The following is a 26,852-nucleotide window of genomic DNA, read 5'->3' as shown; positions in this document are numbered from 1 at the left end:
AACTTTAAAACAAGTAACAATGCGAGATATAGTTTTGCAATATTTCTGTTATGTGAGTGAGAGTCATTTTTTTATTGGTCCAACTGAAAGCATGAGTTTAGGCTGCTAGGACTGGAGACTTCCGGACGTGACTGTTTCATGATCGCGCGAGTGGTGGGTTAATGCTAGAGATCACGTTTACAAATTTATAGGTGCTAAAACGTTCACTTAATTATCCGGGTGTTTTACTGTGGCTAAATCGCGGACATAAGAATGTGTAGATGGCTGCAATTGCATGTTTGCGTTTGTGATCAGGTTGGTGTTATCGCGAAGACCACGAGCGTTTGTACGTTTGAAAAGGGAGACATTGTGAGTGTATATGAAAGAATAGGCGATTGATTGTGTTAGTGAGTCTAATTTAAGATATAGTAATAAAAGGAAAGATAACATACCGAATGGAGAAAAAAAAGATGCAAAGAGATTCAGTAGAAGCGTATAAATTGACCGATATTTGTTTAGTGGAGGAGAAAGGAAAGGAAAACTACTAGAAGTACAAAAGAACAGACTAATGAAATAGATGAAACGAACACTTGTAAGATGCAATCAACCTATTTGAACTCGCCTAAATACCAGCAAATGATATTTATTTACCATGAACGATAATGTCATTCTATAAGAATTTTATCATGCTACGCTGACCTGGAATGGATGATTCTCGTACGCCGTTAAATTAATCGTACCTTAATTTATCTAATCCGATCTTCTCGAATGAATCGAATCAAATGCACGAATTGAACACTGGAAAAAAAAACGAATCCTGGGAAGGATTACCCATTATTCTATCATATACGCCAGTTCTACTCCCACTGGCTGTCCCAGCTGTCACAAATACTCACACGAACAAATACACAGATGGACATACAACTAGCACATAACAATAGCACATTAGTGCTAAATACTACAATAATTACAATACTAACACTAATAGACTTCTACTTTTGAAGTTAAATTAAAAAATTAGCTTGTGCACGAAGACAAAGTCGGCCGATAAATCGACACACAATGGGGTTTTTGTGTGTCGATTTATCTCGATTTATGCGAGTCTCCTCGATGCACCACTATCGAAGCGTGATGCAATAACCATCTTAAAGCAATTGCTTGTAAAAGGTTCTTTAAAATTGATGCACGAAATATGATTGATGATGTTCGCAATACCGTCAAACCCATTAACCTAAGGGGGGGAGCATTACGGGTAAACTACTTATAAAAATATTACAATTTCGACTTGTTTTTATAAACTGCCGATTTTATGCATCCCCATTTTAAGCACCCCCGAATTTATGATCTTTTTGTACCCGATTTTTTCAACCTCCTGTAAATTCGTACTAAACCAGCAATTCAGGCCTACAATCATACAATTGTATTCAATCAAGGCAATGGGTCCAGCATTGTTAGGTAGCAGTCAAAATGTAAGGTAGTTTACCCAATTTTGGTCCTATTTAAGGTAATTGACGAAATAGAATCACATTTTGCATGAATTCTCAAAAAAATCAAGGCTGTGTGTTTTCATGATAAACTAACTCACTTTCCAATGTTATCCGTGGAAAAAATATCAATTGGAAGAGATGCCGTATGTAGTAAGTATTGTATATTTAGTAATATTCTGTTTTTTATTATGTTGTAGTTCATGCCAAACTGCAAACAAAATTTAAACCAGACTAGTTTGGCGGACTGTCTGTGAACACCGGTACGGAGGATACAATTTAGCGTATATTTGTCTCATAGACTTTGATGTCTGTTCTCTAGTTTATCTACTCCTATAAAACAATCTCCTGGTAATGCGTTTGAGACATCACTAAACAATCTTCGAATTGAATCACCTATTGTCTTGTCTCTGTTCTCTGTTATCTCCTATGTCATCCAAGTGAATTGATCTATTCATTTGTAAGTAGGAACACACCAACCAGTCCGAACAAACGAGAATGAGTAATGCCAGTCGAAAGCCACAGACCCAGGCTCAAACCGCCCATCTCCATGAATAATACGTGTGCCGGCTCCAAACCCTTTGATATCCGATACGGAATAGTGTTTGATGATGAAAAACCCTACAAAATATCAAACCTGTTTGTCTAATTGTTGAAATTCTACGCGTAACTGTCTCACTAATAAAATAATCAAAAAAGTAAATATTAAGTTTGTGGAAAAAGAAAGTTTCATTAACTAAGCCATAGGTACGGTATTATTAACTACAATAGTGAGATCGATCCTGTAAAACTATTCACCACTGTCGGCGCTTTCAAAAACTTAAAACATGGCGCACTCAACTATTTCCAAATTTAATAAAACTTGAAGTCCTCCACTTAACCACAAAGCTCTCAGCGCACGCTATCGTAAACAAAATGAATAGAGAATGTCATTTGTGTGGATGTGGACCACTACAGAGGTTGAAAAACTATGCACAGAGCGAAAGAAAAAAACATATTGCGGAGCAATGCAAAAACACGCTATGAAACGAAAAAGTTGATAAATAAAGGTAATTTATACGAAAGTCTTTTTTATACTAAAGACAATTAATATTCAATACCGACCCTTACATGATATTGTTAAAACATGAAATCATCGATTGATTATTGCAAAAAACAACTGGGTTCGCTTAAGTTTTGAACAATAAACTGGCTGGTAAACTACCCAGTAAAGTAATTTTGCTACCGAACTTCCTGCGAATCATTAAATATTGTGATTAGATCATCAGAATATAGTGCCTTCCGAAAATATTACCAAAAATTGCATGCGGACGTATCTATGGGTGACAAACATACAGAGTGCCTTCTTCTTTCTGCACTAGCTGAACGTGTATCTACATGCTTCTCGTTCGACATGTGAGCGACGAATGAGGCACACAACTATGAACAGGAATTTTATAATTTCCGAAAATTTGGAAGTTTCAAATAGACTGGATAAATTCGGTTCGTCAACGTCGCTTCCGAAAGATTATCTGAAAATCAGTGCGAAGCTTATTATTTATTTGTTAACATTTTTCCAACTGAATAATGCAAACCTGGTGTAATTCCGTTCAGCACAATGAAAATTATTAACGTCCAAAACCTTCCACTCCTGCTTTATACGAAACGATTTTGACAAGGGGTAAGGTTGAAAGGTTGGTCGTTGTCACTACAAAATAATACAGAACTAAGGTGTTCTAAATGGGACTCACGATCCTGCCAGTCTGTTAGCTACTGAAGTGAAGAATTCGAAGTACAAAAATTCTACTTTATTTTAATCCAATTTAAATGTTATTCTGATTTCACAAGAGCTAGTATGCGTTGAAGCTTACCTAGTTTAGTCTAGTCTACACATACACGGCCAATACATGTAGGGATCCTGGAAAATTGCAAACGTTCGTCCACAATTTTTCTTGTCATTATTAATGTTTGTGGCACATATTGAATATGACACAAGCATTAAAGTGGCCAGGCCAACTGTGCAGCGTACAAAATAAAGATGATTCAAAATTATACGGCAATCAAATTATTCATTCAATGAATAATTTAATCAACGGACTATTTTGAACCTCGAATAAGAAAGAAACGTGGACAACCGTACACAACCGTTTCAATTTGATAGGGGTTTGATAAATCGTTGGGAGTGACTTTGCTAAGAGGGTTAATGTCACTCCTTTGGTCCTAGGTTCCTGGGATGGGACAGAAGTATTTAGTCCTGCCCTGGCTAATGAGCCAGGGTTATAGCGCCCTTACTCGCTCTCTAGTACGCGTTGAAGCTTACCGTAATAAAACTACGCTCAAAGTTTTAAGAACGGTTTCAAGGTTTGGGATGGTACGCCGTGGTAACCGCAGTATACCCAAACGAGAAAGTTACAAACTCACCATTGCGTGAATTAAAATAGGTTCTTGTGTTTTCTTACGCAGAAAAGTGTGAACGAGCGTCTGGCTTGGTGCTGGGAATCAGCACAGATTTGCACGAAACATTGAAGTCATTTTTGGTTTGCAAAATTTCGACCTGTTCTGTTTTCGATTGTCCCTTCATATTATTGTCTATCAGATGCTTATCCAACGGCGATCCACGAACCCACGGTCGTCAATTTAAGGGAAATCGCTCATTTCGAGTGGAACGTATAAATTAACGGCGGCGGCACGTGCAGTTTTAGGAAATGAAGTGCGCATTAAAATGTACCTCCATTAAGCCGAGAGGTTGTCGACATTCTCGGTGTTGGCGCACATAGTTGCCCGATAAATCGTGTGCAAAGAAAAAAATTTGCGAAACCCATGCGTCACGAGACCGGCTGTTGATTAATTGGGCTACGAACAATGGTGTCAGAAAATGGCTAGTTTCGACGGAAACTTTTGGGTTCTGTTAAAGCAAACGATAATAATTTAATCGCTTACCGATGGTACCTTCTGGTCTATCACCATAGTGTTAAGTTTACAGTTGGCAAAGCGTATCTGACCGTACCTTGTAAAGTTAGGACAAATAATTTATTTTCGGTATGGCAACATTTTCGACACGTCCAATTAAAGATACATATAATAATGCATCTATTAGTAATGACATTTCCTGGATCGTCGGTCTTGAAAGCGAAGATCGAATCTATATCACCCAAGAAAAACCTTTCCGCTGAAATTCCGATCATGCATCCAATTTCGCAGTACCTTCCGCGAACGCTGAAAAATGTTTGCACGGCGGTGACCTGGTCTTTGATTTGCTTTTATTATACTCTGTCTATTTTTCCTTTGGTTTTCTACCATGTCGTGCCGGGTCCGTCGCTTTTTTTGCCTCCACCCATCGGAAGATAAATCAAAAAAAAACTGCAACCGGTGCTAGACTAGGCATTAAGCGGGGAGAACGATGGGGGAGGGGTGGAAGGGAATTGCACGAGTCAGATTTTCGAAAACAAATCTTTCGCAGAAGTAAACAAACCTTCGCTGAAATCTTTCCTTTCGTCCCACGGATCACGCAAACTCATACCAATCCTAATTTGCATGTGTGGGAAGGATCACTGTTTGTGGGCAATGAGTTTTAGATTTATGTACCTATTTTTATGAATATAATCACAGGGAACGGACCAATGTAAACATATATTTCTGTTTTGGTTTACCGTTACTGTTGCACCGATGTTAGCCTTTGTTTGGCGCTCGGCTCTGACTAATCATATAACCTCTTCTCAATTTGTCTGTCACTTTGTTAGTGAGCGATAGAGCTCGAACATTCGGACAGTTACCATCAGCAACAACAGCAACAGTCGTCAAGGAGAAGGAGGATTGTTTGTCTGAATTACGAATACCTATTCGGATCATTTTTTTTTTTGGCACCATTAGACGATAAGGAGGACGTGCACAGAAAGAAAGAGAAGAGATGCTATCCCTCACCTACTAACGACTAACACGCGGCGGACCACATCATCTGCGAAATTTCACGCACACTATCAACCACCCAGCAACTAGCCAATCCGACTGACTAATCCCGCGAGGTAGCCGATGGTGGGGATGGGGAGGTGGTTGCCGCAGCGCGTGAGTAATTCGTCGTCCTCTTTAGAGCTTCAAGGTGGGACAGTTTGGCGAAAAAAAAGCATGCGAGAGGATCGATTTCGGTTTGTGTACTCTTGGTAGATTAGATAATTCTAGCAAAACGAATGCTTCCAACAGCTGGCGGATATCGAAAATGTTGGCGTAAGATTATCAAGAGTTATGACTTTTAAACCAGTGAACCGGATCGGTTGAATAATGCTCAGTTAGAGGTATACACCGGGCGCCAATAAAATGTAGTGTTTACGTGTAACGTGATCCCAACAAATAAAATGGTAGCAAAGAATTCAATAAAAATCAAATAAGATTTAAGTATGTCATAAAACATGAACCATAATAAGGAAGACTGAAGATTACCATTCTCATCTCATTCCCAAGGCGTTTTCATCTTATTTACGTCTCATTCACAATCTCATCTAAATCACATTTCATCATCACCTCATTCTTATTTAATTCTCATCTCATTCTGCACGATCACTCGAAAAAGAAAAGATTTTTAGTTCATGGTTCTTTTTACAATCTGGGTAGCCGACTACCGAGAGTATCCTATGTTTTCTAAACAAAATCAATTGGAACTCCACACACACACACACACACACACACGACCGTGGGAGTATTTCCTAGAAAAGCTAATCTTATCTGTATAATAGGCCGGATCACTATTTATTGTGACAGTATTTAGACAAATTCCGCTATACCTTGTCAACGATATATTTATTTGGTTGAAAACTACCGAGTGATAACACGTTATACAGACAAAAAGTTATGATACTAGTCAGATTAAAGTCTTATTCGGGCTGATTTCCAATCAACTATTCATTTTGACGATAGTGTTTTCTCGACTAGATCTGTTCGCACCCTCTCATTCTGCTACTATGGGCAGAAGGCTTATGGCACCTAGTCGTCTCCGGTCTAAAGACCAAATATCATCAATAGACTTAGACTCGCATGGAGGCACGAGATATGAAACTTGAGAGAACTATGATATCCCACCGTTTGTTCACGAAGCAGAGCTGGATCACACTTTCTTGAAAAAACTACCAACGACCGTAGAGAAATAGGTACCCAGTTTCAAATCCCAAATTGATAATTTTTTCAAGCTATTTTGCATTGGAGTTTGTAAATTTATAGCTTTAGGTCCTGTAACAGAAATCACACCATCATCTGCAAGTTGTATTAGAGCCCATGGGTAATAATACTAGCGTCAATGTCGTTCACGTAAAAGTTATAGAGGAGGGGGCTTAAATTAGAGCCTTGATGAACGCCACGAAATTTATTCTAAAAATAGCCAAATTTTCATACAAGAAATGCATGTGCTTTTCTGCAAGCAAATTTTACACGTGATTGTTCAATATTGGTGACAACCCACATTGGTAAAATTTCTCCGAGAGAACATCAATGGAAACTGAGTCAAATGCACTTTTTATGTCTAATAACACGTTTGTTCTTTTTTTACATTAAGTGACGACGCCAAACAATCGTTTGTTACCCTCCAAAACCATACCGGATATCTGAAAGCAAACCCTTCGTCTCAACCCGCGGCCTAGACGTTGTAAGATAATTTTCTGCATCGATTTCCTGAAGCAGAACAGCACTACAATCGGCCGATACGAGTTATGATCGGAGGCAGGTTTCGTAATGGCGATAATTTTTACTTCTGCTCAGGAAACCTGTTAAATAAATTCAAAAATCATCTTTTCGCAAGGTGAAGGGAGAATCGATACGGAGAATTGGGAATGATTTTCTGTGTGAGGGCAGAATCTGGAAAAGTAACCGTTTTATTATACCACAAAAGGGGTTTTTGAATTGAAGAATTTCGCAGTGACAGGATACGTTCTTGTGAACAAGTAGTGCGGCTTGCTTGGTCCTACTGGAGCTGTAGAGCTAGGTTCTCGGAAGGGCTCCCCGTCAGAATACCACACTACAATTTGCAGACGAGACAGGCAATGGCGCCCAATAAAACACTGCTTTAGGACAATTGTAGCGGGCCTTGATTCTTAATGTGATATTCATTATACGGCTCAGGTATGTGCGGGCGTAGGGACTTCGCGATCGTGTGTATCATCGCGAAGGACTCGAGTATTTGTACGTTAACGTGTTCGACCACGCGTTCGTTTGTATGTCACGTGCGCTAACGTGTATGTAACTTCGCGTGTATAAATTCTATTTTATAACCGTGTGCTTATCGCACTTTCGTGCGAGTTCTTGGATGATAGCACGCGGACCGTGAATCTAATACTTTATTTTTGGTGTACGGCTCAGATGCTAGAAGAAAGTGAGATCTTCCATATCACTAGAGTTACCGGACATCTCGCCATGAAACGTGTCTTCTAGTGGTTATGAGCTTTATTTTTTGATTGGTCCTACTGAATGTATGGACCTAAGTTATTAGGACAGAGGATAATGGTTTCCGGACGTGATCGCGACGGACGTTTGTAGGTTCGCGTTTGAAACTTCGTAAGTTCTAAAACGTTCATCTTATTACCGGAGTGCTATCAAGGTTGCATGATCGCGGGCGTAGGTGTGCGTTGTTAACGCGAAGGGCTTAGGCGTCGTATGTTAGCGTGTTTGTCACGTGTGCTCGCCTGCATGTGACTTCGCGTGTACAAAACTGAATTTTGTAACCGTGTGGCCATTCCTATATACGCATGTGTTCTTGGATGGTCACGCGGATCATCATTCTGATAGTTAGTTTTCGGTGTACAATTCACATTCTGACAGGGAGTAAGTGGTAAATTCTGACAGGAAGTAAGTGCTGATTTAAATATTAAATTAATTTAATTAGTCTGTGTACGATGACGAAGTCGACCGATAAATGGACACACAATGACTCCCACTGTGAGCCCCGTCCACGAATACCGCCATCAAATTGTGGAACAATGTTTGCAAACACGGCACACAGCAAAAGTCAATCCACGTCGACCCGCCAGTCGGCCATGTCACCGCGCACAGACTAGTGTTTGAGCGTTGGTATGCGCAGGTGCAGAGCATGAAAAAAATATAGAACATAAAAAAGGCGCATAAGCTCTCTCGGTCTCCTTGATGCCTCACTATCGGCACGTAATGCAATAACCATCTTAAAGCAATTGTCTGTCAGAAGTTCTGAAGCACTGATGCACGCAATATGCTTAATGATGTTTGCAATACCGTCACACCCCTCAACCTTGCGGAGGGATGTAGTGCGGCTTGCAGCAGTTTACAACAAATCGCGGACTCGGCGCTGTACTCTGTTTTGTTTATAGACGTGAATCACAATACGCCTTACAAAGTGTGAAGTCTAAGAACCCATCGAGACGACAATGACGTTTGTGTCACAAATCTCGGTCATTACCAAGTATACTCGTACATCCACGAGAAAATATAAAAAAACAGGTGGTAGAAGAACTAGTCAGTTGTTTCAAAATAAAATCAAAACTCAAAAGAGGCGTGATTTTCCTTTCCGGACATAATTTGAGACACTCTAAGCTGGCAAATTAATACTAAGTTTTGGAAAGTAGTACTGTTTGTAAATATCACAGATACTTTCAAAACCTGGTGTCAATTGATGCCATAATCATCAAAGAACACAAAAATGGTAATATGCCCGAGGTTTAAGCAAACTTATGTTTTTCTGGATTTTGATCAGTTTTTGACTGAAATGTCCTACGTGCATCTGTCGAATAGCACGGAACAATTATAACGCAAATGAAAGCTGCTTTCACACAATTATTTTGTTTTCGTTTTAGTCGTTAGTCGCATTAGTTGTAAATTTTACGAAATTGGATATAGGGGAAAGAGGGTAACAGTGGAACTATGAAAACAATACGTTTTCAAAGTTCCACTATTACCCTCTTTCCCCTACATATTCCCGATCAGTTACCATAAAGATCTAGTTATTTCGTTCAGTAAAACGGCATCCCATTCTCATCTCATTCACATCTCATGCTCATCTCATTCTCATCTCATTCTCATCTCATTCTCATCTCATTCTCATCTCATTCTCATCTCATTCTCATCTCATTCTCATTCTCATCTCATTCTCATCTCATTCTCATCTCATTCTCATCTCATTCTCATCTCATTCTCATCTCATTCTCATCTCATTCTCATCTCATTCTCATCTCATTCTCATCTCATTCTCATCTCATTCTCATCTCATTCTCATCTCATTCTCATCTCATTCTCATCTCATTCTCATCTCATTCTCATCTCATTTTCATCTCATTCCCATCTCATTCTCATCTCATTCTCATCTCATTCTCATCTCATTCTCATCTCATTCTCATCTCATTCTCATCTCATTCTCATCTCATTCTCATCTCATTCTCATCTCATTCTCATCTCATTCTCATCTCATTCTCATCTCATTCTCATCTCATTCTCATCTCATTCTCATCTCATTCTCATCTCATTCTCATCTCATTCTCATCTCATTCTCATCTCATTCTCATCTCATTCTCATCTCATTCTCATCTCATTCTCATCTCATTCTCATCTCATTCTCATCTCATTCTCATCTCATTCTCATCTCATTCTCATCTCATTCTCATCTCATTCTCATCTCATTCTCATCTCATTCTCATCTCATTCTCATCTCATTCTCATCTCATTCTCATCTCATTCTCATCTCATTCTCATCTCATTCTCATCTCATTATCATCTCATTCTCATCTCATTCTCATCTCATTCTCATCTCATTCTCATCTCATTCTCATCTCATTCTCATCTCATTCTCATCTCATTCTCATCTCATTCTCATCTCATTCTCATCTCATTCTCATCTCATTCTCATCTCATTCTCATCTCATTCTCATCTCATTCTCATCTCATTCTCATCTCATTCTCATCTCATTCTCATCTCATTCTCATCTCATTCTCATCTCATTCTCATCTCATTCTCATCTCATTCTCATCTCATTCTCATCTCATTCTCATCTCATTCTCATCTCATTCTCATCTCATTCTCATCTCATTCTCATCTCATTCTCATCTCATTCTCATCTCATTCTCATCGCATTCTCATCGCATTCTCATCTCATTCTCATCTCATTCTCATCTCATTCTCATCTCATTCTCATCTCATTCTCATATCATTCTCATCTCATTCTCATCTCATTCTCATCTCATTCTCATATCATTCTCATCTCATTCTCATCTCATTCTCATCTCATTCTCATCTCATTCTCATCTCATTCTCATCTCATTCTCATCTCATTCTCATCTCAAAAGTTTCTGGATATTTGGGAGTTTTTTCCGGGAAAAATGCAACATACGTTTACATTTTATTGGGATTTGAGCTAATAAGAAATTTATTGAGGAAAGATTTGTTTTTCTAAAAATAGGCCCAAATCAATTCCAGAGTTCTAGTTTCAGATCAACCCTGTACCAAATCTTATTCTGTACCCAGTTATGCAACTTTCAACGGAAAACCTAACAGCAATACGCGCAGACTTTTCGTCTACTTGCTTCACTCAAATCAGAACAACAGAGGAGCAACTGCAAAACAACTTCAAGCAAACACTTACGTGATATTAAAATGAAATAATCAAAAAAGGGCCAGTCTCAATGGCAGGACTGCCGACTCCACACAAGGCACGGACGAAACACGTGTCCTGGGGCCAGGTACGTACTACGCTCTGCAGCCAGCCGGTGGTGACCGTCGTTTGGCTATAAAATTTTACTGCCACTTTCGTTTCTCGTTTCGACCACCGAAAACGAGCACTCTAGGAAACCATGCCACACACTTGGCCGGACCGAACCCCACCGGGGTGGGCGGGGACCAATTAAGACACACTCTTACACCGGACCCACTTGATTTGGTTTTCCTCGGTATTCAGCCTCCAATTTATTAACCTTGATCACGTAATAGCACCTTCCTTGCCTGACCGCACAAACTACCGCTGCACTAACTATTTTCCGTTTTTTTTTCTTTTCAGATTTCCCTGTTAGATGAGGTGGAATATTTTTTTGTAGCATTCAAGGATTTTCTTTGGCAGCAAACGCAACTATTACCGATTTTTGATTTCCTTCTCCTGTCACGACCGGCGGCTCTTTTGGGATAATTAAATTCGATTTCTGATACGCAAAAACCTTCGCTTGACGATTTCCAAGACTCTCGCGGGAAGGCTGCTTTTTAATCGCTTTAACGGAACATCGTCCTGATCGTCCAGATCCAGACGCTTTCATCCACAACCTTCGAATAGTCGATTACGCAATATTTAGCACTGCAGTTTGAGCAACATATTGGTCCTTTCTCGCTCACCGACAGGTTTGCCTCCTACACGACTCGCTACCCACTGTTCGGGCGAGGTTGGTCCAAAAAAAAAAATAATAGCACCGCCAACAACACTTTACCGTTTTTTCTTCTTTATCACTATCGACTGCGCTCTACGGAACAACTCTTACAAACACTTCACTTTCGATTGTTTTTCAACTTTTACATACCACCATGTCACCACTTTCCATTCAATTTAGTAGCCGGAATGTTTGATGCCTTTCACTATTTGGGGGTTCAGCAACTGGTTTTCTGGTTGTAGTAATATACTGAACCTGAATCACTGGGGGTATCGTCGGGGGATTATTGGTTGGTTCGATGCCACTGTCAAGGTTAGAATAGGTTCGTTAGCGGTCGATTGCAGGTGGTACTATCGGTTGGGAAAGGTGAGCGGTGATTAGAACTACAGCAGTTGAAAAGTCAAACAGGATATCTTATCGTACAACTGGTCGTAATCACAAAGATGACAGAAAAAAAGAATAGTTGCTAGAGAGAATTAAGTTCGATTAGTAGAAAATCGTACATTCACATTCGAAAAACAACAGAAACTACACAAGGTAGTACTCTGGGATTATTGTTATTTTTAATCTTCATCCGAGGTAAAAAAATTGAAACTACATAATAATAGAAAACAGTTTTAAAATTCTACAACTTTTCAATGTAAGATATAGAAATGTGAATCATTACTGCCATCACTACTACATTGTGTGCTTGTAAACTTATGTAGAACATCGCTTTAAAAATCAGAAAAAGGAACCTGAGGAATGATGTGGACTGTGCAAAATTGCTCCAGTAGATTTTGAATTATATTGTACACAACAAAAAAACTTTTTTTCGTGGCGATATTCATCGTCACTATTTCAATTTTCAGGAATTTCCAATGCAAATTTAAGAAATAACCTAAAAAAATTAAATATTTTCTTTTACCGAAAGCTTAAAATTGTTTTAAATGTAAAGAACTGATATAATAAAAATATTACAGATTTCTTGAAAAAGATCCAATAAGGACCGAAACGTTGGAGGAAGAGATCAACGAATGTTCTTAATTTTAATGGGCGGAAACGCCGATCTTTAAATCATAAATTGTCACCATAATTGTAGTCGAAAGTACTCTAATACTGAAATAACATTATTCTCATTCGATGCAAGCACAACCAGTTGTCAAATGTTTAAGCGCAAGTCAAGAAGAATTCCTAGTATCGCACATAGGAGTAACTAGAACAAATTCGCACGGAAGAGTAACTAGAACAAATTCGAGTCCAAAAACCTATCAAATAATTACTAAATAATTTAACATATTTGCATATCGATGCAGCATTTAAAGAATGTTGTTAAAACTAATTCTTGAAAGGGAGCAAAAATGCGATAATTTCAGCGAGTATCAGCCCTTTTTGAAAGATATCCAATAGGAATCAAGTCTCCAACAAATATTTAGACTATCAACAACTTTGCCGAAGACTGCTAACTTTTGGCGACGCAGTGGGTCGTGTACGTCCCACTTACTTGTCCTAAGTTTTTATTGGATTTTTAGGTAACGTTGATATATAAATACGAATTTTTGGAATACGATGGAAGGAGTGTAACTAGCACAAAAAATATGTGAATTTGTTCATTACTTATTAGTTATAAACAATTAAAGCTCGGAAATCTCGTTTTTTTACAAAAAATTCGGCTGTGTCTGACCTAAAAGTCCTAGAGATCTAAATTTTTTTTTGCAAGTATCTCAAACATTGAACTAAATAGCAGATTTTTTGCAGAATTTTCCGTAGGTCAGTTTTCTCGAAAAAAAATCAAAAAAAAATTATCAAAATTTGCAAAAATGGAGTTAATTATTATGTTGGTCTATAAAATATTCTGAGAGACAGGGATAGCTTCTCAACTAGCATAAAAATAGATTATGTAGTTTTTGAGGTCGCTGATTACGATTCTAATAACAGAATTTGAAAATTCAAAATGGCGGCTACACAATGGCAGCCCTTTTTATTAGCCAAGCATAGTTGCCATATTGGATCCGCCAATTTGAATTTTACATATTCGATGTCAGAATCAGAATCAACTACCCCGAAAACCCTCCTGTAAGACGTTTTAGGCCAATATAAAAAACATGAAATTTAGCTAAGCGCGGTCGCCATATTGGATGGATGGTAATGTTAAGCAGTGTAGTATGTTGAGAAGAATTTAAGTGCAAAAGATACGTTACCCTTTAATAATAAAAAATCAAGATTTCACCGCTAAGAAGGTGATAAAACTAACTTTCAAACAAAGTGAGATGGAAAGTTGGAGTAATTTACAAATTTTTGAAGCATTTTATTTACTTTCTTCCTATCGTACGATTCAGTTAAACGCAACCAACGCTTTGGAAAACAAAAAAACTTTATAAAAGGTTCATGCAAGTTGACTTTCAAACGATTTCCACGTACTGTTGGGCTCTATACAAAACTGATGCAGACAGTACTTCGTTAGATTTTGGATCGGTTAGTAAACTTCGACAAAAATATGGGCAGTAAAATTATTTTACAGTAAAGAGTAACCAACCAATTTTGGACCTCTAGGGGAAGTGAAATTACGTTAACGACTTGTTTTTTAATGCAATACATGCACGAGTCTGCTCCAATATTACTTTTCTTGGAAGAAAACTGCCAATGGATGTTTTATACATTGCCGTCTTCCCAAATGAACATCGTACACAGTGTTTGCTCTGGTTCTGTGCTCATATTAAACCCACATTTTGTGTACGAACTCAAACACGATATTTTGTACCTAAACACGTGCACATGTTCGCCTGCACAACAAAACACCATGTACGTACACGGTGTACGTATACATAGGTTCATGACCGAATTTTCTCTTTCTCACTCTCATCATCACTAGTGTTGACTCTTTTTGCCTTGTGCGAATTGTTAGTAGCACTATCGAAAACAGAAAAAAAAACAAGCTTAATTAAAAAAAATATTCAATATCGTCGGAGTTATAGCCCATCCCCCGAAGCATGTTGTTAGGCAGAGGTTTGCGATGAACACGCTCTCCCAGCCAAACCGCTCATCTGAAATTCAAAAACTAAAAAGATTAGTGAAGAAAAACGTATTGTGTTGTACTTGAATTGATCGGTTTCCCACTAATTTTTTTTTCTTGCAAAAAAGTCATGTCGACCAAAAAATTTAGTTTGTGGTGTTCAAAATTTTCAACAAAAATTCACTGCAAAGAATCGAAAATTTTTTGATGAAAATAGAACCGTTCAAGTATACGAGAATGTAAATATAAACGATTTTAAAAAAAAATTTTAATATCGAATGAATAGTTTTTGGGATATCACGTTCACCGCAACGGTACTTCTAAAGAGATTTCTAAAGAGATTTTTCTAAAAAAAAATTCTAAAGAGATATTTCTAACCCGAAAAGAAACGAATGACCATATGGTTCAAACCTCTATAATCAAAATAAAAAAATAAAAAAAAACCATAAGGTTTGGGTTCCGCGATTATTAAAATTTCATTGCATTTTCTCTGGCTAATTCTGACAATCGTGTCTACAAATCTAACTTAGGTTATTTCGCCGAAAGCCATTTTGCCGAATAGATCTTTTCACCACAAAAAGGGGATTGCTAAATTTAAATATAAACATGTGAGTTCAGTGGGGATAAAATACTATTCAGCTAGATTCGGTTTTTAAATTTGACCCAAAGCAAGGATCACAGTTGAAAAAAAAAATATAGAAATAATATTAATGCTTTGCAAAACAGTTAATGCTGATAGGGATCGGCATCTGCCAATTGATCCAACTAATGAAAACGAAACGATCAATGATGCTGTGATCCAACTGGCCCAGCAACTATATAAACATAACATAGTAAATATGGTAAACTCTTTATACCTATGTATAGTAAGTACCAATATCGGAATTCTAAAGAGCTGCTCATGACGAAAAGAAGGAAACATTGAAGTGATGTGAAGTGATATTCAAGTAGTTTGCTAGATACATTTCATTTGAAATGTCATTTATGTAATCCGTATGTATTCATTGCAATTAAACACAATTTTAAACAACGGTTAAGTGATTTGCTTCAGTTTATTTGTTTTTATCGTATCTTTTCCTAATCCGACATATACTAGCATGTCATCCAATAGCTTAAGTCAAGTTTTAACGTTCTTTATTATTCTCTGAAAATTATTTTTCGTATTTCCATGAAAGGATTTATGGTGGGAAAGCAAAACACTAGCACTACAATCCCTTAGTTAAATGTTGCATTCTGTTTCATCGGACAGCTTTCAAACTGAGAATTCTCCTGATTGGAGCTCCAACAGGGGGTGCAAAGAGCTGTGAATTTAGTATTGCATTTCTTCCCAAATATTTGTGACCACGAGCGCGAGACGAAATATGCCATTCGGCGAAATGGAATTCTGCAAAATAATCCATTCGACAGCATGATTTTCGGCAACATTATCTTCGATGAAACGTCATTCAGCGAAACAGCAATCGGCAAAGTTACATGATCTTTAGCGAGCCAAATTCAAATTCAAAAACTAAATCACCAATTACATACGCAATCAGCGATTCCATTGAACAATTTGGTATTCAACTACTAAATGTTTTATACAACATTGAAGATAGGTTGTACGCAAGCAGAGAACAAAAATCTATTATGTCAGCATGGAATATAATCTCCATAACTTTTACTATGAATACCTTCTTTTATACATGAGCAGTTCATCGATATATGTTCCAAAGTCAATTGCAGCTCTGAACTTATCTTGCGTTTTGAAAACCAGCAGCAAAATCTATTGAAACGGGAAGCCAAATTGCAAAACAAAATGCGGTTCAAGCGACGAGGTCAATCCTTTGTTTTATAATCATTGATAATAAGTTTAATTATTTATTGAGATGTTTCCCGTTTTCTATTAAAGTTTTTAATTTTGCACTGGACTATTTTAACAGCTTCGGTTTATTAACCATTTGCGACGTGATTTTTTTTTCATTATTGATAATGATATTTTTAGCTTTATATAGGTTTTCGAGGTCGCTGATTCTGACGTCTAAAATATAAAATCAATATGGCGGATCCAATATGGCGACTGTGCTTGGCTAAATTTCATGTTTTTATATTGGCGTAAAACGTCTTACAAGGGAGTTTTTGAGGTAGCTGATTCCGATTTTGACGTCTAAAATGTTAAATTTAAAATGGCGGATCCAATATGGCGACTGTGCTTGGCTAAATTTCATGTTTTTATATTGGGCTAAAAATTCTTACAAGGAGGCTTTCGGGGTCGCTGATTCTGGTTCTTAAGTCGAAAATGTAAAAAACAAATATACCGACTGTGCTTGGCTAAATTTCATGTTTTTTATATCGGCCTAAAACGTCTTACAAGGGGGTTTTCGGCGTCGCACTATGGGTCACAAGGGCGGTTTTCGGTACAAAAATCAATAACTCCCAAACCGTTCATTTTAGAGCAATTATGTCTGAGAGAATATTTTTGAAAATTAAATTGGCTTTCTTTTAAAGTGAAATATAACTAGGGTGGTCCTCTCGAACATTGTTTTCGAAAAATTATTTTTCGAACTAAATGGTGTAGCAAGGTACTTACTTCAGCAAAGTTGTAGAAAAATGCTTTTCAAGTAGCATTTTCAAATGCCTATAATTTTGAAAATTATATAAACAATATAAAATGTAGAGCATGTTACTTTAAAAAGCGAATAAATTAAGGATTACCCTTCATTCTGTTCTGAGTAAGCGACGAGTTTCTGTGAATGCTGGTTTGGGAGGAAAAGCATTTTTTGGAACTGTTAATGGCTTCTCAAAATATTTCGAATTTTTATCGAGCCCTTTCGTCTCAATTTGATGACTGTCTTTCCAAAATTGATCAAACCTTTTACATGTTTTAATTGCTACAGCTTTTGCATTCCGGGCGAAATTCTTTTTTTCATTTTCTCCCACATCAAATGATCTCATAATTTCCTCAATCCCAGCCTTTATTTTATTTTATTTTCACCTTTGGTCACTTTCCAGAGATCGAATGATTTTCTTTTATCCATTTTACTGGAACTAATAATACAAAGCACTACACGCGTTCATCAAAGCAGTTGTCGGCTACTGCGATTCGATACATGAATGGTATTGATACCAATTAATCTGCCACGACTCGTGGTGTTGTTGTTTATATTTGACATCGAAGGACAAAAAAGCAAAAGTTGATTTCAAGATATCTGATAGTATTTTTATGCATTTTCAAAAGAGTGCAAATTTAGCTGCTACTTTTTGCAACCTTCTGAGTTAGAGGTCATTGAAAACTATCATTTCTATTTAAAAAAAATGATCGTAGCTCGATAACGAAAAATGATATCGATTCACATTCTTCAGCAGAAATATGCGCAAAACTAAAATTTCTTCATACAGAGTATGAAGATAGACTAACTACTTATAAAATTATAGTTAAAAAACTGACTTTCAGAAACACCCTAAGTTAAAGAATAAAAATAATTATAACACGAAAACCGATAGTGCTATAACTTTGATGTATTTGAAAATGTTTCTTGAAAAACAGTTTTCTACAACTTTGCTGAAGTAAGTACCTTGCTACACCATTTAGTTCGAAAAGTAATTTTTCGAAAATAATGTTTGAGAGGACCACCCTAGTTATATTTTACTTTAAAAGAAAGCCAATTTTATTCCCGCAAATATTTTCTCAGACATGAATTCTCTAAAATGAACGGTTTGGGAGTTATTGATTTTTGTACCAAGAAACCGCCCCTGTGACCCATAGTGCGTCGCTGATTCTGATATCGCAAAAGTAAAATTCAAAATGGCGGATCCAATATGGCGACTGTGCTTGTCTAAATTTCACGTTTTTTATATTGACCTAAAATGTCTTACATGGGGTTTCCAGGGTTGGTGATTCTGACATCAGAATCGTAATCAGCGACCCCAAAAACTCGTAAATCGAGTTTTATGTTCATTGTAACAAAATTCGCAAATTTCGTAAAAAAATGGCTACCATTATGTAACCGCCATATTAAATTTTCAAATTCTGTTATCAGAATCATAATCAGCAACCTTAAAAACCACATGATCTATTTTTATGCCAGTTGAACCTTTTATAGACCAACATAATAATAAACTCCATTTTTGCATATTTTAGTTATTTTTTTTCGAAAAAAACAGACTGACGAAAAAATCTGTAAAAATCTATTATTTAGCTCAATGTTTGAGATACTTGCAAACTTTTTTTAGATCTATTAGATTTTAGACACAGCCGAATTTATTGTAAAAAATAACGAGATTTTCGAGTTTTAATTGTTTATAGCTAATAGATAATTTACAAATTCACATATTTGTATGCTAGTTGTACTCCGTACACCCCTAAGAGTTGATCAAAAGAAAAAATTCGTATTTATATGTCAACGCTAGCTAGAAATCCAATTAAAACTTAGGAGAAATAGGTGGGCCAGAAATAGGTTGCCACTGCGTCGCAAAGGGTTAAAAGCAAAGAAAAAAGATTCCCCGATTTTGTCAAAATCCCCATTTTGTCAGCCTAAAATAAACCTGGGGCTGATAAATACGGGCTGCTGTTTTTGAGAAATTTCTATAAGATTTTTTTTCAGCATGGTTTTGTCGAAGTTTCAATCTTTCAAACATTTCCTCATGTTTGTTTTATTTGGTATGCCTAATCATTATATGAGATATTGTTTTCTTTTGGGCCGTTCTGTGTAATTCAAATTCACTAAACTGTTTTCGTTTGAATAAAAAAGGTTCTACATTTAGTGTTTTGAATTCGATGTACTCTTTGTTATCAACAATATTTCTTCTATACAAACTGTTGAATATATCTTTTACTACTTCCGGTTTTTGTTCTAGATCAAAGATCAATAGATGCTACTTAGAAACAATTGATAATACCTTTTCTATTGTGTGTTCAACGCAACCCGACTTTAAGTGGAACGAACTTCAGGAAAATGGTTCTCGATTATAAAAACCAGCCCCGAATTTACAGTATAGATTACACTTGTGCACCGAAAATTCTAACGTAACGCAAAATTATCGCCTCGGCCATACGTACGTACATCAAATCATGAGAATAAATTCTACGTAGCAATACGGCAAAATAGGGTCTCGCAAAGTTTAATATTCAATCGAAATGAACAAAACACACATCCCTCGAATAACGCGTGGGGTAATCTACGGTCTATTTTTTCCCAAATGATAGCACCACGTATACCGCAATTTTCTTCTTTTCAAAACACATTACTCATTGGTTCGCTGTGGCAAACCGTTTCGACCAAAAAAAAAACAGATCTGCAACAAAGTTCCCGCTATTCTGTTTCCAATCGGAACTCACGCTGTTCAATCATTCGCTGCCGTGGCTTTTCGATTCGTTAAAAACTCTGCCAGTGGCCATCATCACCACACTCTCGGGCGGTAGCTACTCTGCATATCTGTACGTATGTCCATATAACTATATATGTGTACAAGTATGTGCGTATCTTCCACGATTCACGCTTTCACTTCTTCTGAATTCCGTGCTCACTTATCACGCACATACTTCGTGGCATTGCCCACCATTACGCATGTAGCACTTTTGATTTGGCACACCACCACAACAGTTTCGCGAAAAATCGCGAAAAAGAGCTTCGCTTCTCGCTACAATTGCCAAAAATCTACGGCCACCGACTGACGACGATGGACGAGCTGCCGTTGCTCTACACAACACACCGGTCAGTAAGCACAAACGATTGAACGTACATATGTGTGTGCATGTATACCCGCGCGATCCGCTCAATTACATTCCGCACTTGAGAACGACTATTCAACGACGACAACAACGACGACGGCGACGGCTTTTGCTTGCGAAACACTGCCCCACCTCGGGGAGTCGTCCGTAGGCTAATATTTCACCTCCTTTCACATTCACGGTGTGTCGCGGATACCGTACTTTACCGCAGGAGTCCACTGTTGACGACGATCAGGCGGATAGGCGCACACGTGTAATCACTCTATTGTGATCACTGCTTTTTCTCTCTTTCATTACTTATCGAACACCAAGTAGATCGCCTCGCACCGGCTGGTGAATGGCGAAAAATGGTAGGGGAACAAACAACACCAGACAACAACGATAATAAAAATAAGATTATTAATCGTATCAATAATAATAATAACAATAACAGCAGGAAATCCGGAAAGTGAGTACAGAATGGACACGCGAAAAGACACACCGCGCGAATGAAATACGTTCACTTCGGTCGGAGAGACGGTAACTAACTAAAAACAAGAACTAAATTTGTTATGAATTAGAGAGGTCCGGGAGATTTTCGTGGTCGCCGTCGCGATCGCTATTCGCGAAACCCGAATCAGAGAGCCGACGATTCGGGGTTGCCGAGAGAATTTTTTAGCTCTCGTTTCGGCAGCAACACCGAAGGCTGCCGCGAGAGAGTCAATTCATTGAATAACAGAGAGGTACTCTTCCCCTGGTGCTGGTCGGTCGCTAGATCCAGATCCAGCACGGGGAGGAAAATTGTAAAAATGCCGAACACAACCACCCAACGGAACGAACGTAGAAGCAATCAAAACAAACGGCGCATCTACGCTGCGGCCCCGTGCATCGGTGTGTTGGTTTTCCACGAATCGATGACTATGCGAAACCGCGCACATAGTGTAAACACAATACAGAATGAGGCGAGCGCGCGGTTGCGATTGTGGTGCCGTTCCCGTGAGTTTGATGGTGGAAAAGTATGCGCCAGCGCCCTGTGGCCGCAATGTGAAATATTTTTCCGCTGGTCCTGGGAGAGGGGCCAGAGGAAGGGTGTGACGACAGTCTACGGTGTGCGCTGCGACAGGTTTGTACTATGAGTCGTGTGGAGAATGTGGTAATAAAAACAAACTACGTAATACCTACATAGTCTCGAGCTCGCACGATGGTCTAAATTCGTGTAGAGAGGACAACCGAGTGACGACAGTTTCGGTTTTTGCTCTCTATCTCGCGACCGACGTGCGAAGAAGACGCAAGCCAGCAAACTGTGCAAATATGTACGATACTATGTGAGATATTGTTGAACGGAGAATGCTCTCGTTTCGATTTCGAAATTGAACCGAAGCCGCATGTCCCGAGCTCTGATGGGTACTCCAATAACATTGACGAAATGGTCAAAAGCTTATAAACTGGCATTGTTTTTGTAAGTACAATCGACAAAAGTAGAATATCACGATTTTCGTATGACATTAAGTTTTAAATGTTACGAAGAAAAGCCGAGTGGTTGAAAACTGGAGATTTTGATTCTTATTTATTGCTTTTGATCGAGCCTTTCCTGAGGCCCAAAACACGCTAGTAATGTATGAAGATCAGTTTGCACCATGACAATATTGGCTGAGGATGATTTAAAATGGGAAATTGACTGCCAATGACTTTACGTTAGAAGTGACGAGGTAAAGTAGTGATATTTAACAAAATGGAAATATGAACATGGTCTACTTCGTTAGGCATACGGACGATAGACATAAAGACATTAGCCATAATGAACGTTAAGCATAATGGAGGCTTGGCATAAGAGATGTTAGGCATAAATTATCAAGTTGATGTATCGTTTAAAGAAACTCATTTTTCAGCGGTGATGGCGTCGGGTAATACGAACACGATCAACATCTTCAGCTGCAAAAAATTCATAAAATCGTATCCAAAATAAAAGAAGCAACCCGAACGCTTAGCATGGGGAAACTCATTAACATTTTTGGAATGTAAATAAATGTAGGCTTTGTTTAGTGCTCACATACACGCATGTTGCAATTGTTCAAGAGGAACACATTTGATATGAAGAACAGCTCATGAAATGAAGAATGATAAATATTGTTATTATTCGATCAATGAATATACAAATATAGCTGCACCCCAGGTCTTTCCAAAAGTTCATCTGCAGTACCCGAAGGCCATGCAGGCTTTTTTGACTCTGAACTCAATTTGAGCAGACCAATTCAATGCGGAATCGAAAATAACTCCAACGTATTTGACTTGATCTACACACAGTAGCTCAGAATCAAAGAACTGCAAGGGACGAAACCAAGTTGTTATTCGCTTCTTCGTGAAAAGCACTGAAGTTTTGTTTGGATTAACTGATATTTTAACTTGTCGACACCACTGTTCGACAGCTCCTAATGCTTGTTGCATTAAGTCACAGATTGTTCCGATGCAATGTACATTAATGAGTATTTGTTACCCATAGGTTGGAAATCCAAGCTCATTGAGTTTCTTCAATAAGCCGTCGGCAACCGAATACCATAACAAATGGCAGAGCGCCACCCTGAGAACAACCGCAAATATTTAACTTCCGTAGTGACGATGTATTTAACTTCCGTAGTGACGAGCAAAGGATGCGGTTACTAAGCATTACGTTTATCCAACCCGAGATACATGCAGATATCCCATGACCGCGCGTCGCTTCCAGAATAGATTGGAAGGACACATTGTCAAAAGCACCCTCAGCATCTAGGAATACACCCAAGCTAGATTGGCCATTATTCATAAATATATCGTTACAATTGTATAGGTAATACAGAAAATAGGCATGAACTGTGTTTGAACCATAACTATTCACTTAAATGGAGTGAGCAGCAAGCCTTCTTTTGCCGTAAAACAAAATAAAGAGGAAAATTGCAATCTCTCGTCAACACTATATGATAGTTTTAGCATAGATTTTTCAAAACCACCAAAAAGTGACCACGTGGTTAAAAAGTCTACAATAAAAGGGATTATTTTTATTCTTTGGAAATTATGCCTGTCGTCCATCAAGCCAAACGTGCATTATGCCTAACGTCACGCGTCCTTCGAGACAAACTACAAAGCAAAAAATCATATCATATGCAAACGTATGGTACAAAATAGTACGAATTCGAGTCTGGGTAATTATTATTATCGAAAATAGGTGACCATCCACATGGCAATGTTGTCCTACTTTTTGTCCTTTTGTTTTATTCACCTTCTTTATTCTTCCTTGTCCAGCTTCTCATCTCAATCCGACCAGCTAAAAATAACTGCTTCTTAACAGCAAAGCAAATCTTACTTATAACCACAGAATATGAAAGCCCCCTTACAACAGGAAACTACAATTGCAATTGACTTTGAACAAACTAACTTCACGGATGCGTCCTAAATACAGATACATCATACGCGTAATACGCGTAACGTATTATAAAAGTATACGTTTTTCTACATTATTGCTAAAGTACACAGACTTTCTGATTTTTTGATTCTCTCGTACTAATTATTTCTGCGGATACTTAGGAATTGGTACACTACAATGAAGACCCGATTTTATCAGCCCCTGATTTTATCTACCCCTTATTTTATGTACCCCCGATTTTATCAGCTTTTTGACCCGATTCTGTCAGCCTCATATGAAAATTTATAGTTGATATTTTGATGGGCTCTAGCAGACGAGCCATGTTGAAATCCTTTCTTGAGCATATTTTTCTTATCTTAGAGATCCGAAATTTTTATTTTTTTTAAATTTTGCGCTGTTAGACACCCTTAAGGTAATTTTAACTAAGTCAGAAAGGGTTATGAGGCTATATGTAGGGACTAAAGAAGAACATTTTAAGAGCTTCGGTATATTAAAAATAAGGAAAATATATGTCCCGATTTTGTCAATGTCCCCGTTTTATCAGCCTAAAATTTACTAAGAGGCTAATAAAAACGGGTTTTCACTGTGTTGTGGCAGCCACTTTGACACCTCAATCTACCTCCAAAAATGGAAATGTAATTATATGGACCAAAGAACAACAAAGGACAAAATATTCTATGATGATCCGTTCGAAAATCATTAAAATCGTGACTGACCCTCTTCGACTCTGAACTATCTGAGAGTTCCAGTGAGTGAGAATTTCCGCACAAAGAATAGTATACACAAAAAAGTTGCGATATATTTCACCAAAATAGAAACAAACATTAAAAAATAAAATATCACAAAAAACCCATTTTGCTAATGTTTTTAAATTTCATGAAAATTGACTGACAAAACTTTCATTTTATTATATAATATGATGCTGAATGTTATTTTAAACCAAAACACATTAAACTAAAATCTTCCAAAATGTAATAGTTTTCGAGATATTTCGGAATACAATACACATAATTCGTGAAATTCATCATTAACATTACTCCATTATGAACTATCAACAATCAAATGTTTATCGTTTAAAACATGATTTTTTGGTGAATTTTAAAGTTTTCTCAACAGTTTTCATAACAACAACTTTTAACCCTTTACGACGTAGTGTCAGAATCAAACTCAGCGACCCCGATAACCTTCTTGGAATATAAAATATAAAAATCATTAAGTTTAGCCAAGCACAGTCGCCATATTGGATCCGCCATTTTGAATTTTACATTTTCGACGTCAGAATTAGAAACAGTGTCCCCGATAACCCCCCCTTGGAAGACGTTTTAGGCCAATATAAAAAAACATGAAATTTAGCCAAGCACAGCCACCATATTGGATGCGCCATTTTGAATTTTACATTTTCGACGTCATAATCAGAATCAGCGACCCTGAAAACAAATATAAAGCTAAAAATAACAGTATTAACTATGAAAAAAAAATCGCGTCGCAAAGGGTTAACATATTTTTATAAGTTTTATCATTTGCAGTTAAAAATACTCTTTTCTTATTGGATATGATTGGATCCAAATAAAATTTAGAAATCAAAATACTGACAACAAAAAATTTCAAAAATGCAGTAGTTACAGAGATATTTTAAAAGTGGTCTTAATCAAAACAATCATTATGTTTTATTACGGCCTTTCGATAAATTATTCACGTTTCTTCTTCAAGAATTCCAATAACATTCCTTTTGATTTCAAAGCGATATTTGAAACTATTTGAAAGCTACATAAAAGCTATGAATATATAGACCGACTATAGTTGAATCATATTTTTATTGTTTTCATGTAGTTTTCAAATGGGTCACAAAACGCCTTGATGTCAAAAGGAAAGTTAATGGAATTATTATGCACATTTCCTAAAATTCATTATACTTGAATGAGAAAATAGAGTAACTTACCAAAATGTATTAATAAAAAAAATGTTTTTGTTAAAACTAAATTTAAAATATTTCGAAAACTACAGCATTATTTATGAAAACCGCGTAAATTTAAAAATCCGCGTAAATGAAAACCGCCGTAATTTCAAAATCCACATAAAAAACCTGAGTGTACAATTATAGTTTAGTATGCGAATTCTCCAGAAATTTAAAAACATGTTTGAAGTTGTCCTTAGAAAAACGTTTTTTACTGGTAGTTTCTTGATAACGCAATGCTTCCTTTTTCTTAAGGTGTTTGTTGACAAAAGATAATAAAAATTAGAAGTGGTTCTTTGTCAATTAATTTTTTAAGTTAAATTTTTGTTTTTGTGAAAAATGTCAACTTTTTTTTCAGTGCGAATTTTTCATGCGTAATTTCTCAATCCCTATAATTCCTCTCAGATAGTTTTACTGTCTAAAATATGGTAAAAGAACTTTGCAAAAACTTTATTTTAGAATATTACTCATGCGTCAAATTGCTGGAGCAAATCATGGAGATTCATAAACCGAACACAACTGCAAAGCTTTGTTCGAATTGGCGACGGTCACATTTTATGATCGGGTACTTTCTCATGGAATCCTTCAACACCACGTTTTCGTTTTTCACGTTTAGATTTATGTTTGATCTCATCAAGAAATATGTTTAAAAAATATACGAAATGTCGATTGTATAGGCGATCTCCCTAAACTGGACCCTATTGAAAAATTTTACGGGAAAAATCTTGCAGCCTAGAATTATCGTCTAAGATGCCATTTAACAATTGTTTATTAGTTGACTTTTGTTAAGTGCGTGAACCGTCTCATAAATTAATTGTCAACGTAAACAATTTGACTATGCAAATTATAAAAAGTCCTACTTTCAACTAAAAGTGATTTAAACATACTGTAATATTTTATTTGATATTTTCAGTAGTTTTAGAACTAGTATAGTTAAACATTTACAATAAAGTGCTTACTAGGGATGGGCGGGGACCGTTTTGTTTACCCGATACGACTCCGTACCCGGAAAAATCGTGGCGGGTTCGGGT

The 26,852-nt window shown here is 37.2% G+C and overlaps 1 protein-coding gene across 17 annotated transcripts in view; it reads right to left on the bottom strand.

Moving 5' to 3' along the window:
* Positions 1-26,852, bottom strand: part of LOC131682014 (mucin-19) — a 642,211-nt gene that overhangs the window by 506,931 nt on the left and 108,428 nt on the right. Inside the window, exons 1-2 of one of the 17 annotated variants that reach the window (XM_058963146.1) lie at positions 19,660-21,084; positions 11,024-12,096 (exon numbers count right to left, since the gene is read on the bottom strand). The exons of 11 other annotated variants lie outside the window; for them this stretch is intronic. The gene's annotated coding sequence lies outside the window, so the exon portion shown is untranslated. Of the gene's footprint in view, positions 1-11,023; positions 12,097-19,659; positions 21,085-26,852 lie in introns of those variants that run through there. 5 more of the 17 variants (XM_058963149.1, XM_058963151.1, XM_058963147.1 and 2 more) reach the window with 5 other exon arrangements.

The sequence above is a fragment of the Topomyia yanbarensis genome, chromosome 2 (genome assembly GCF_030247195.1).
Source record: "Topomyia yanbarensis strain Yona2022 chromosome 2, ASM3024719v1, whole genome shotgun sequence".
Taxonomy (NCBI): Eukaryota; Metazoa; Arthropoda; class Insecta; order Diptera; family Culicidae; genus Topomyia; species Topomyia yanbarensis.
Note: the sequence above shows the minus strand (reverse complement) of the source record. Positions and strands in the feature narration are given on the sequence as shown.